Source organism: Lycorma delicatula, chromosome 10, assembly GCF_047948215.1.
Source record: "Lycorma delicatula isolate Av1 chromosome 10, ASM4794821v1, whole genome shotgun sequence".
Lineage (NCBI taxonomy): Eukaryota > Metazoa > Arthropoda > Insecta > Hemiptera > Fulgoridae > Lycorma > Lycorma delicatula.
Window position 1 is genome coordinate 113,763,020 of NC_134464.1, and position 13,644 is coordinate 113,776,663.

At 30.0% G+C, this 13,644-nt stretch overlaps 1 protein-coding gene across 6 annotated transcripts in view; it reads left to right on the forward strand.

Annotated features, from left to right (window-relative positions):
• Positions 1–13,644, forward strand: part of LOC142331755 (enkurin-like) — a 143,312-nt gene that overhangs the window by 103,878 nt on the left and 25,790 nt on the right. The window contains exon 4 of one of the 6 annotated variants that reach the window (XR_012758082.1): positions 8,811–8,987. The exons of the other annotated variants lie outside the window; for them this stretch is intronic. The gene's annotated coding sequence lies outside the window, so the exon portion shown is untranslated. The remainder of the gene's footprint in view (positions 1–8,810; positions 8,988–13,644) is intronic. 6 annotated transcript variants of the gene reach the window in all.

Here is a 13,644-nt window from a genome sequence, read left to right on the forward strand (position 1 = left end):
TTTAGTATTACTTAAAGTGAAGCGTAGAAAAATATTATTTTAAACAGCATTAATGAAAGAAGATAAATTTAAAGTATGGAAACGGATTCGTATTATGAAACCGTGGAATACTTGGAGGTAGAAACAAATACGGATCTACGTAGTTAGAAAATGTCTAATTTATGATGCGTTTGAAATCTTTCGTCAGCCATCTTCAATCCGCCATATTGAATAAATTTTTTTTTTAATTAGGAAACGATACACGATTGCAATGCAATGTTTTACGGAAAAAACAATGGCGAAAACGATTTCTCATCAACGCCTTCGTTTTTTATTTATGAGCAATGAAAGTTGAATTCGCGATAGAAGTAAAACGAGTTAAAACCCCCGTAGTAACTTTTTTGTTACGTATACCGGTCAGAATTACATTTGATGACAAACTTTTTGAACAGTTGGAATTATGGCCCAAACCCTAGTAAAAACAGCCTTCTCAATAGTTATAATAAAAAATAACCTAATTTGCAATACTACTACAAATTAAACGGTTAGGACAACCGAGGTATTATTTACTTTAATTATCGCAATACTTAATTTTAAAATTTTGTTAAATGTTTTCAGTTCTAAATTACTTAATACAACAAAATTTGAAAAAATTTAAACGGTTTTGAAATTTAAAAATTTGTTACAGATTTATAAAGTAAATCGGTTATTATTTTACAACAATGCGAATTATTAACTTCTTACTTCAACATACAAATACAGCTTATATATATACTAGTATCCCCATACCGTTTCGCTACCACTATCTTGCGTTTCCTGACGCGGTAAATTTTTCTAATTTTATGTTTTTTAATCGAGTTATCGGAAGGCATGTACTATTATTGTATACATTATGAATGTAAAATACAATAAAATTGTTCATGAAGCGCGTTTTACCTCGTTTTATGGTTGAAACGATATTTTCGTCATAGCAAATTTGATTGCTTATCGCTCGACAACGAAGGAATTAACAGAAAAACGGGTTTCACCGTTGTTTTTCCTGTAAAATTTTAAATCAAAATCGTGGGTCCACCATCCTATTTAAAAAAATTAAGTTTGATTCAATACGGCGGACAAAATGAAAAAACCTAACAATTTTTTTATTTGTAATTATGTCCATTTCTTTCAGTTTCCAGATACTTCTCAGATACGCAGCAAAAAGCTGTTCCCGAACTTAAATATCACCCGGTGTGTATAAAAGAACATGTCCTGAATGATCGACTGATTTGTCAACGAACAGCAAAAATGAGTATATGTTCTTCTTGCGGTGTTTCATTTCAATAAAATGGATTTTTTAAACGTTCCGAATATAAAGAGTTAAAACGGAGTAACAATGAAACTTAGTATTTCTTTTTTTTTTTAATTTGTCGGTAACAAATGAAGATATCAACTTTGCTTTTGATGAATGTAATTTTCATTTAAATATTTAAAAACAAGTTTCTACTATTTTTTGGTTGAAAATCAGCATTGAAAGTACTAAGAAAATTTAAAAAAAATGTTTGAACATTCCTTGCAAATTTTCCTCATTACCGACAATGTTAAACGAGATACGTATTCACTAGATTGGGGCTTCCAAATACTCCTTCAGATATATATCGAAAAAACAGTTTTCGGTATTTTTTAATAGGTGTGATGACTTACAGTACAAATGAAATTTTTCTAAAATATTGGTTTTATAAAGATTATTAGAGTACTCGAAAATATTAATAAAATTAGGATTCTGTTCCAAAATATATGTGGGAAAATTAGATCGTTCTTTGTGTCCTTCATACAGTTGATGTGTTCTTTAATCCTAGTCGAAAAGGATAACTCGAAAACGATTCCCCTGTAGGATGTTGAAATTTAAGATTTAGGACTTTTGTAATATCTAGTTTTGCACCCCTCCTTGAAGGCTTTTCAACGATATATCATAAGTAGGGTACACTTGTTTTCATCGGTTCCAAAGTTATAGCCAAATATTTGTTTTTTTATTTAAATTTATTGATTTATTAATAATTATTAACCTCTGATTCTAAAAAAAATTACATTAAATAATAATTCCATAATAACAATAAAAAAAATAATAAACAAATATCGTAATTTGTTAATGAAATATAATTTTATGTACTTTTCATTTTAAAAAAATGTGTATATGTAATTAAATAGGCGTACAAGGAAGTTATCTGGTGTCAACATCAGATTTTTTATACGGTAAAATATTTACAAAATGCCTCATCTTTTCAAAATTTTAAAAATTTCCTTTTTAAATCGGTTTATTATTATTTTGAATTTAAATTTCGTCGTTAAACGTGAACGCATGATATTTTTGATAGCGATTAAAATGCTCTAACTCGATTCCCCGGGAAAAATTAAAATAATATTTTAATTAAACGGTTCGTTTCTTTTGCGTATACAATGGTTTTTCATAAAACGGGAAAAACCTTTTTCGACATAAAACACGTCTTAAAAACTATTAAATAATTTTATTTAAATATGTTATTTTTCTTATCTAAGTTAACGTAGACGCTACCGTTTTATACATTTTTTATTATTGTTTGAAGATAAAGTTTTTTTTAAATTTCATGGAATTTTTTGTGTTGCGATAGCAACAGCTATTATATTGTCTTCCACCTGCGGTTATTTAAAGTAATTTGTACGGTTAAACTGCTCAGTATTTCGTATAGTTTATTGTTTAATTACTATTTGGAATTATTTTGTATTAAGTTTGTTACCTCTTATTTTTTTCTTAGTATGATCCGTAATGTTTTATAAAATTTTGATTGTGTATTAAATTATTTTATATATATATATATATATATATATATATATATAAATATACTACCTCTACCCGCCACGCTTCGCTGTGGCACATTGTGGTTGCATGGATGAGAAATGAGAAACAAAACAAAGAAGTTTCATAGAAGTTTAATTTTGCAATACTTGTGGATATACAATATTTTTTGTTTTTCCACTGTCTGTGTAGATATAAAGGCTATCTGGTTTGCCGACTCGGGAACACGCAACATACAGTTGCCCATGTGAGAAGCAATCCGCATCTAAATCTAAACCACACGATTCTAAAGATTGACCTTGAGCTTTATCGATTGGGATTGCAAATGCCGATCGAATTGGGAATTGCAATCTTTTAAATTAAAATGATGTATCGGTCGGGATTATGGGTATTCGAGGAATAAGGACATCTTCACCTTTGAAAGGCCCCGTTAAAATCGTTGCTTCCACTACGTTATTCATCAATTTCTTAACTGCAAGTCGCGTGCCGTTGCAGATTAATATTCCGCAACAGGATAATTGTCATTTTTTGATCGAACCGTTGCTAGAATCAATCTGATGAGGAATGTTTTCCCAATTCCTCCTGGCGCATCCAAGAAGAAGGTCCCCCCAACTCCGTCATTTATCATTTGCATTATGCGATCGTAAATGCCTTTCTGTTCGCGCGTTAATTTGGGAATGTTTGATCGGATATATGACTGAAGATCACCGATGTTGTAACTCTGTTCACGGCGTAAATCCACATCAAATGAGAAGCAATCGCAGCTCGGGTGGGTGCCGGCATTCCCAATCGACTAAGAACTTTATTTGCAATAGCTAAGCACTTGTCTTCAATATTTATCGATGCTTCGTTGTAAATGCCTTCTGTAAATTCCACGGTCATATTGGTATTTTCTAGGCGTACTGTATGCAAAATATCCTCAGCCATATGCGATCGATATCTTTCCCGTAACTCTGTGGGAGATGAAGGGAAGCAAGCGGTCAATATAATTGCGAATTTGGTTTGGATGTGCAGTGTTGCACGCGTCATTAATAATACATATATCCCACTGTTGGTCGTTTTCTAATAAATTCAGAGCTTGGTGAAAGGCGCAACTCGATCACGACACGATCACACAAAAGTACCTCGATTAAAGTGAATATTTAATTCAGATTGTATAATAATCTGAATGAGATGCAAGTGGTTACGTTTTTTTTTTTGTTAATAAACAATGTAATTGGTAACAGGTATTGTTTCACATGTGACTGCGGTTGTCGTTAGCTAGTATGGCGAGTGTTCCCCTCGCTTCCGGCAGATGGCGCGGTCACTGGTACACTGCTGACCGTTAAAAAAACTGTTTTCTCGCGGTCGCGGGTATGTGACTGATGCGAAAAATAGATAAAAACAATCTTTGATGCGGATTATATATCGTGCTAAAATTTGAGCTCAATCGGTACAGAACATTTTGTGTTTTTGAAGCGTACACGAACGAACTTAACATTTTTATATATAAAGATATATATACTGTATATTTACTTCTTTTTTTTTTTATGAAGTACTGGGGCATTAAGGTTATTCTAGCTTTGGCAAGTGTGATTTTTCTCTTATATTTATGCTTTTTTTATAGTTAACAGGTGAGAACTTAGAGAAAATTTGCGACTTCTCTTCTCATCTCTTTTTCTACCCGACCGTGCGCTCCACGAAAATCTTTTAACATAATAAAATTCCGAAGATCGTAAAAATTATTCGTACTGTTGTAAAAAGTTTTTTTATATGTATGTTTGTTCGGTTATAATTTACTTAATCAGAATTGTTGAGGTATTAATACCATTAATTTTTTTATTATTTACTTTTAAAAAAATTAATATCCTTCAGTTATTACGGCGAGTTAATTAAACTCCTTGAATTAAATGTTTAATTTCAACGCGAAGAAAACTACGCGCTTTCTATTCGTGCTAAAATAATTTTATTTGTGATTAAGTTTAGGAAATTCTTTGAAGTTTGAATTATTTTTGCTCCGAAGTAAATCTACTGTGTTTTGAAGGGTTGGGTTCGCGTGTGTATATGTATATATTATTTTTACTTAATTTTTTTTGTTAACTACTGGGGCGAATAACGATTCTAACTTTCGTTAGCGGGTTTTTTCTCTTTTATATATAATTTTTTCAATACTATTCCGTTAAATATCTCAAAAAAAAACACAACAACAAAAAATAGATTCTCAGTTCGACTGTTTTCCCTGGTAGAAGTATTTTTTGGAGAAATTTAAAAGAAAAATTGTTTGAAAGTAATAATAAATATTTCCTCATATTATGACAATCTTTTTTACAGTTTACTAGAAGTTAATCGACTACGTTTAGAAATATTCTTTTTATTTTAAACGGAACGCTCGCTTCACTTTTACATTTCTTGAGAATGGCCTGTACGGATAATTTTATTTGAAGTACCGCTCATATTACACATAAAAATGATAAAGCTTTTAAAAAATCTATTAACACTTAAAAAAACTATAATAAAATTTCCGCCAAATGAACAATTTACAAAAGTTTCTGAATCAGCCGAACTTCAGAGGTCGAATTTAAAGAATCTATGAAATGAATTATTTAATAATGAAATGAAATACGGTAAGCGCGCGCGCATGTGTCTGTGTGTAAGCCGTGCATCAGAAAAGGCCGCGTAACGGGAAAATCCTACAACAAAATGTTTTATTACAAATAGTTTTTTTCGTATTAATGCTTTTAATACCGCATCATTTTTAAATTAAAAGCATAATTTGATCATGGAGGTCAAATCTGACCAGATAAATTGACCAGATTTTTTGTATTTGTTCGGTCAAGAGTTTTGTATATACATAAAATTATTGATGAACAAGTATAGAACTGTAAGATACATGTAGTCTAAAATTCTTTTTATAATTACACTGCCGCTTGTGGTAAAAAAAAAAAATTCAGTTAAAACTGGCAGTAGTTAAAACAAAGACGCAAACGCTATTGTATGTAACCGATTCAAGGACAAGTAAATAGTATATAAAAAAACTATATAAGAGAAAGGCTTGTACATGACCACACAGTTCATGGCGGCAAGAGAGAGGATGTAAAAAACTGGGCATCGTTAACGATAAATCATTTATTTTAAAATTAATATTTGTTTTGTTTTTGTTTGAAAAAGCGTTTAATCGTTTACATCAGAGTTTATATATTTAAAATAAAGTAAAAAGAATCTGAATTATGTTGCTAAATTTGTTTAACTAAAGTTTTTAATTTATCGACTTTTAATATTTTTATAGTTTTTTTTTTACAATTAAATTTTTAAATATTTTGGTGTTTTGGTCAAAATGGATTTTACACAGTTAAAATGAAAATAACGATTTTAAAAATCGTTTATGTTTATATATCGAGTAAATTAAACTGCAAGTTTTATTTATTTTTTCTCTTAAATTCACAGTTCAGTAAGAACGAACCCAGTGTATAATGCATTATTTTCAAAACTAAGTGACGTATTATGTTAATAGAAAATAATTAAAAAAAAAAAGTTAATTAACTTTATTTTAAATAAAGGTTAGATTTAGCAATAAAAATTTTAATTCAAATTAAATTAACTTGCGTGTTGCATTCCTATTTTAATAAAAAATATTCAATTATAGATTAGGGAAAAAATATACTAACATGCTATAAGAATTAATTAACAAACACTGATTTTAACTATTGTATTCATTTCGTAGTAATGAAAGATTTGAATTACAATAAATTACTAAAAAAGAAGTAATGTAAATTATAATACAAGAACAGATAAGTAAAAAAATAAAATAAAAATTCAATCTAAGTTAAAGTATGTTATGCTTTTTTACCATCAGATTACATTTTAAAAACAGATTTGCATTTTGTTATAACAGCAAAGGTAACTTTAGTACTTTATCGGTAAAAAAAGATATTATAGGTTACTTATTAATTTAACCCACCGGTTTAGTCTAGTGGTGAACGCGTCTTCCCAAATCAGCTGACTTGGAAGTCGGGAGTACCAGCGTTCAAGTCCTAGTAAAGGCATTTATTTTTATACAGATTTGAATACTAGATCGCGGATACCGGTGTTCTTTGGTGGTTGGGTGTCAATTAATCACACATCTTAGGAGCGGTCGAACTGAGACTGAACAAGACTACCTTCATTTACACTCACACATATCTTCATTCATTCTCTTAAGTAATACCTGAACGGTAATTCCCGGAGGCTAAACAGGAAAAAAGAGGGTTGGGGGAGCAAAATCCAAATTGGGATTGAGGGTCCGTGCCGCTGACTGAATAAATTTGGTCAATTCGTGTACTGCAATTATCCGCATGGGCGTGTGATTTTAAAGGCACGTCCAAACCTAGTATTTTCCTCCAAAAAATCTCGAAAACGTCGTTTACTGGTCAATTTATTAAACAGAGTTGGAGGTCGAACAGTTAGCGTAAAATATATATATATATATATATATATATATATATATATGTATATATTGTGTAGCCATGAAACTTGACAGAATGTCTGTCAGTAAACCTTGTTTCAGATATAAGCATTACGTGTATAATATTTAAAACAGCTTTTGATTCTATTTTTTTATCAGACAACCCGTTATCATTCTAGATTGCTAGTCTCAGACAGTCGATCGTTTTTTTCAAGACGATTCATGAATAGTCCAGTTCATATTTTTAAACATTCACTCAAATCTTTGCGACATACGGTCAAGGACATTCATCGGCCCGTGAAAATTTTGGTTATCAATAGTTTGTTGATCATAGGGACAATCCATTTTAACTTTTTCAGCGTATGTATCACCAGAAATATTCAGCCTATTATTATATTCATTATTATTGTTACACTAATGTTATTACTACTATAATTATGAAAACCATTATTACTAGAACACCTCTTCTTTTAGCCCTCAAATTGTTATTATTGACATTCGTATAATTATTATTATCAGTAGAATTGTTATTAGTTACAATTCTGGAAGATTGGTTTGATAGAATAGACCTTAGTTTTATACTGTTGATAGATTTTACACCCTTTGTAACTCGCCGCAGCTGACGCAGGAAGCTGGAACCTGTGGTGCCTTAATACAGACTGTTGTGGCACGATCTGTACCGCATTTTACACAACGATGCGGGCGATTGCGTAGATTTTTGGTATGGCCAAAGCGTTGGCAACGTTTGCATTGGACCGCTTCTTTTTTAAAATACGGAACTTCAAAGCTTACAATTGTATACTTGAGAGATTTCATGCCAAAAATTGTTTTATTATTAGATTTGGGCTCCAAATCTATGAAATAAAGTGGCAGCGGTTCCTTCGTTTGACGATGGAAATCGTTAATAACGTCTCTTACCTCGTGGCCTAACTTCAATTCAATGATTACCGAGTGATGCACGCCTCGCATGACCACTCTATATGCTCTTTCACGTTTCAAGTTTATATGTATAATGACAGATATTGTTTGTAATTCAGAAAATTCTACTCTTGTTAGTTTATTTAAAGAAAAAATAATTGCGGTTAAAATTTTATTAACTTTTGTGGAAAAAACATTAAAAAGAAATGAAATAGAATCCTTAAATAAAATTTAGTTAAAACAACGTATTAATAAAATTTTAGCGATATACAATAACGAAAATTCGAGCTATTCTCAAACAGATATATTTAATGATACATTTAAGCTATATTTTATTATCTGATTTTTCACGCTTTAAAAATTTTATACATACTACCGCGTGTGTACTGTTTTTGTTTGTTTTTTTTAATAGAATTGCATTTGTAAAATTGTTTTTCCTTATAGATTAACAGTATATTATTTTATTATAAAATTTAAATAAAATATCATTTTGATAAGAGAACTGAATTTGGCAGTTATAATCTAGGTTTTTCTTTGTAACGAATTTCCCGTTTCATCTTATTCATTTTTGAACCGAGATATATATAAAAGGAAAATATAGGCTTGACTCAAATATATATCTGAAATCTAATATTATTTCAGTAATTGACATGTGGTGTAGCTTTATTTATTCGAATTTTACAGGTAGTTGCAGCAATCTTATTTTACTTATTGTTAAATCTACAACAGAAGGAAAGTACTTCTCTTATCAGTAAAAAATGACACCGTTCCGTTTTTTTCTCGTATTTCTCGACTAAAATTTATTTTTTATTCTTCGACGTTACTGTTTTCACTGACGTCTCTGCTGCATCAGAACATTTTGTAAGTAATATTGTTTCCTTAATTCATCGTGTTCAAATTTTATTTTATCACTAGGATCCCTCGTCCGCGCTATATGCATAATTTGGCGTATGAAAATATTACTACCAAATCGAATGTCGAATTTATGCCGATTACGAGAATGGCTTACCCTGATGATGTAAATTCTTAGTTAGGGAACTAAAAATATACAGAATGTTACTCTGTACAGCCGCAAATTTCTAAACTGTCGTCATTTCCTATAATTTTATTATCATCTATTCAATAATTCCAATCGAAATAATGGCCACAAAGGATTTAAAAAAATAAATGCATCGGTGATGAAAACGTTTGCAATGTTAATTTTATATTTTTGGTTCGTTATAATTTTATAAAATACAGAAAATATGGGATGCATTTAAGTTGTAACTGTGTAACCTTGAACGGTCGTATGTCGTCGAAGTGTGGAAGGGGGGTCCCCCTTCCTAACTTCACCATCATACAACGTGCTAGGAAACCGATCGGTTTCCTAGCAACCAGAGTTGCCAGACTTACAAATACGCCAACCAGAGTTGCCAGACTTACAAATATACATTTCCAGATAGACAGCGGTCAAAGACTTTGTTATTATGTCTTCCGCGCTACTAAAACAAATATTCAATTAACGCGTCAAAATGCACAAACTTGAATCGACAGCATATCAACGTTCAATTATTATTATTTTTTTTTAACATGTTAAAAATACAAAGACTGACTGGGATTCGACACCTTTATTTTAAAACGGATTATTTTTATAAACACAAGGGTCAACATTGTATTAATCTTTCATATTATACGTATTTTAAAGTTTATGTAATTTAACATTACATATTGTGTAGGGGGCTGATGATGATCGTAAAATAATAATAATAATGAAAATTATTTTATATTGAAACGGTTTTTTATACTTTTTTGCAATTGAGAAACACAAAACATTTGCTTAGATTTAATACATAATTTACTACGCAAATAAGAATCATAATGTTAGTATATCATTTTTTTCATAATTCACATATACTTCACACTCACACATTTACACTCCAATAAAAGTTATGAATTATTATAAAGCTAATCGTCGATTTTTCTTTCTCGCCATAATATCTAAAATTTCATCAGAATTAACAGTAATATCTCAACATGTAATCTATTATATCTCTAAAAGAAGCACAAAGACCGACATCATATTCATATCAATAATATTGCAATTGCTTTTGTATGCGTTTGTAATACAAACATCTTGTTTTGTGTTTGTTTTTTCTGTATCTGAATATGACTGGAAATGTCATTACACAGAGAATGAAAGGGATCATCTTCAACAGAGGGCTTACCTTGTTTGCTCATTTCAACAATTTGCTCTCTGATTTGAAGAGGGTTGTACTAGCCACAACTTTTTTTATGTAAAACATTAGTATTAAATATAATGATATTTAAAAGTTGACAGAACTGCTTTTATATCATCCTTTTTGTTGTTTTCTTTCGAGCGGGTATGCGCTCAGCATCTGATATCCACCCTTTCAACTCCATCCGTAAAAATATAATCGTTGACAGTGTTTGGAACCATTACCTTCTTTCTTTCTTTGCTACTTCTACTCATTCTAATTATTTGCGTAGTTGTCAAACACAAGACATCTCGTTTACTTGCCACTTCAACAACATCATTTTTCCCACCTTATCATACACCGCATAAATTTCATTTTTATTTAATTTCTTTTAATACTATTCCTATATTCTTTGTGACATTACCTGTAAATCAATATTTCACTCGTTCAAAGTTAGGGGCTCGTTCAGGGGCAATAATATTTGTCAGTGTAAATACAGTAACCTTTCTCTAACAGGTTACTAGTTTCTAAAAGAGTCATGACAATATTAGTGGTATAGCCATGATAAGGGTTGTGCAATTACTGTGTCTGCACCGACATAAACTATCAAGTTATATATATATATATATATATATTACAAGTTTCTTATTCTGAAAGAACATATTTCTTAATGCCAAAGTGTGCCCTTTTTATTCTAAAACAGAATGAAGTTTAGCCTACCTTTCCAGTAAACTTTCATCAATCGCTAAATTCTTTTCTGGTATGTATACTTCTCTGAAACTGTTAACACAATACTCAATAATCGGTTTTATTTTTTGGAGACGGATTAGCGTTATTATCATCAGTAAAATGGAGGAAACACGACATAAGTTTGACTCTTATGGGATAAAATTTTTCCAAATCCAAGAGTTGTAAAAAGCGGCTTGCTTGTTTAATAACTTTCAATTTACGGTCACCAAGTAATTTCAGATAGCATATATACAGCTACAAATAAAAGCATCTCTTAATTATCAGTGTGTTTCTACAAACAAAAACCTTATTATTGTGACCACATTATTTGGAAACCTCAAAAACTGGCTTAGAATTTTTTTTTTAAGGAATCTGACAAAGATTAGTCTGCTTCACTAGAGTATCAATTAATTTATTAGGTAAAAATATTGAATATACATTGTCAGGGTCATCAATTGGGAAGTTTATTCCTGAAGTACCAGTAAATATTTGAGCGTTGCAAAGCTTTTTGGTAACATAATACATCAGCTGTTCGAAGCCCAATGTTTTGTCTTTTCTTTTAGCAACAGATATTCGAGGTCATTTACCTAGCTGAACAGGAAGGCTGTAAATCGTGCTCATCATCAGTAATATTCCCAAGAAAATGATGAGAATCACTGTCTGAAATGCTATCAGCTAAATCATTTAAAAGTTCAATTATATCACTGTCATTTACACGTAATGAACAGGTTATGTTGAACTAATAATTATCATTTACAATGTCTAATTTTTATATCTGTAATATTTTAAGACGCTGGTAAATAATAAAAATAATAACATGAATATCATTTACTCGCGTAAAATATGACTAAAGTCAGGTTATAGTAAACAACTCTGTTATTTGTTATTTACGTACATTCACATCCACAGATACAAACAGTTGGAAATAAAAATACGACTGAAAATTACACAAAAATAATAGTAAAATTATAGAAACGATTAAAGAAAATAATAGATTATACAAACAAATAATAAAATAAACATAAATTCAACTTATGCTGCAATCAAAAGTATGAAAACAAATACATAGCAACAGCTTTTCAGAATGATAGGAAACAAGACATATAAAATAGAGAAAGAATGTGCTACTAATGCTTCAGCATTAAATTAGAGTAAAAATGGAACTAGACTCGCACATGTAACAGTACAGAATAAAACGGGTCACATCATAATGATAAATTATTTTGTCAGTCACACTTTTAAGCCAAAATGTGGATGATAAATTACTTTGGGTAGTTGATGACTAGTTATTTTGTCAAAAATTTTTAAGGAGTAAATAACTAACTATTACTACCAGTATTTGGTGTCATAGGTTTACACGATTTGTGTTTGGTTAAATTGTAGTTTTGATGTTGCTGTTAGTCAAATTGCTTTTATGTACAATTTATTTCCCTTTTTCAGTTTCTTTTTCTTCCATATCTCCTTCGTTATTTTCCAGTATTTTACTTTTCTCTTCGGTCCGGATAAATATTTCTTCAGTGTTTTTTTTCTGACCTGAAATATTTTGTAATTCTTTCTCATAGTAAATGTTCTTTGATGATTTGATGTGTTATTTTCATTTCTTCTATGTCTTTTTCAGTCTCTGTTTCAGTTGTTATTAGTTTTTAGATTTTTAAAGTGTATAAATAGGGGGTTCATTCTTTGTAGATTACCGTAAAAGGTGATTCTTATTTTTCTGATTAAATCTGATAGTTTCTCTATGTAAAGTTCATTATTGTGTCTTCTTTTCTGTCTTTGATGGACTTAAAGACTTTTTTTGAGTATTCTTTCGTTTAAATTTTTTATAGTTATTTTAAGTTTTGTTATCGCAATATATAACTGTATTTTAATTTACAGCGATTAATATATAATCTATAACGATAATGATTTCTTAATGGTAATTATGCGTTCTGACTAGACATTCACTCTTTACTTAGGGTAAGAAAATTAGGGACTAAATAAGAGAGTTTTAGAAAGGGTAAGCGTCTGGTTGTTGCTTTTCTAAATGTATTTCTCTGAATAGTATCATTTAACGTTAATTATTTTAGCCTTAAACTTTAACTTTGGAAGTAGCTGGCGGCATTATTATTTTGTTTGTATAAATATAATGTCCGATTTTCTGTTAAAACTATTCATTATAACAAAAAATAAACAGTTTTATGGATGTATTCACATTCATTTGGGAATTAAGATTAACCGTTAAGTTACACAGAGAATAATCAATTAAAATTGTTAAAATAATCTGTAAATTATGGAGTGTGTTTACATACAAATTGTTGATAATTTTGTAAAAAAGTATATATTTATTAAATAATATATACAATATTATCTTTGCGCTTCATATTACGATAAAATTATTTTTAAGTTAAGTATTTTGTGTAAATTCTTATTTTAAATTTTCCTCTAGCGAATATGTTGGTGAACGTCTCGGTAAAATATCAATATATTCACCGAGCGTAAAAAATCCTCAAAAAATATTTATATTTAAGAACTATCAAGTCAGTTTTAATGATGATAATTCCTCACCGATCTTTTATTAAGAAATATATGTGAATGTCATAAAATAATTGAATATC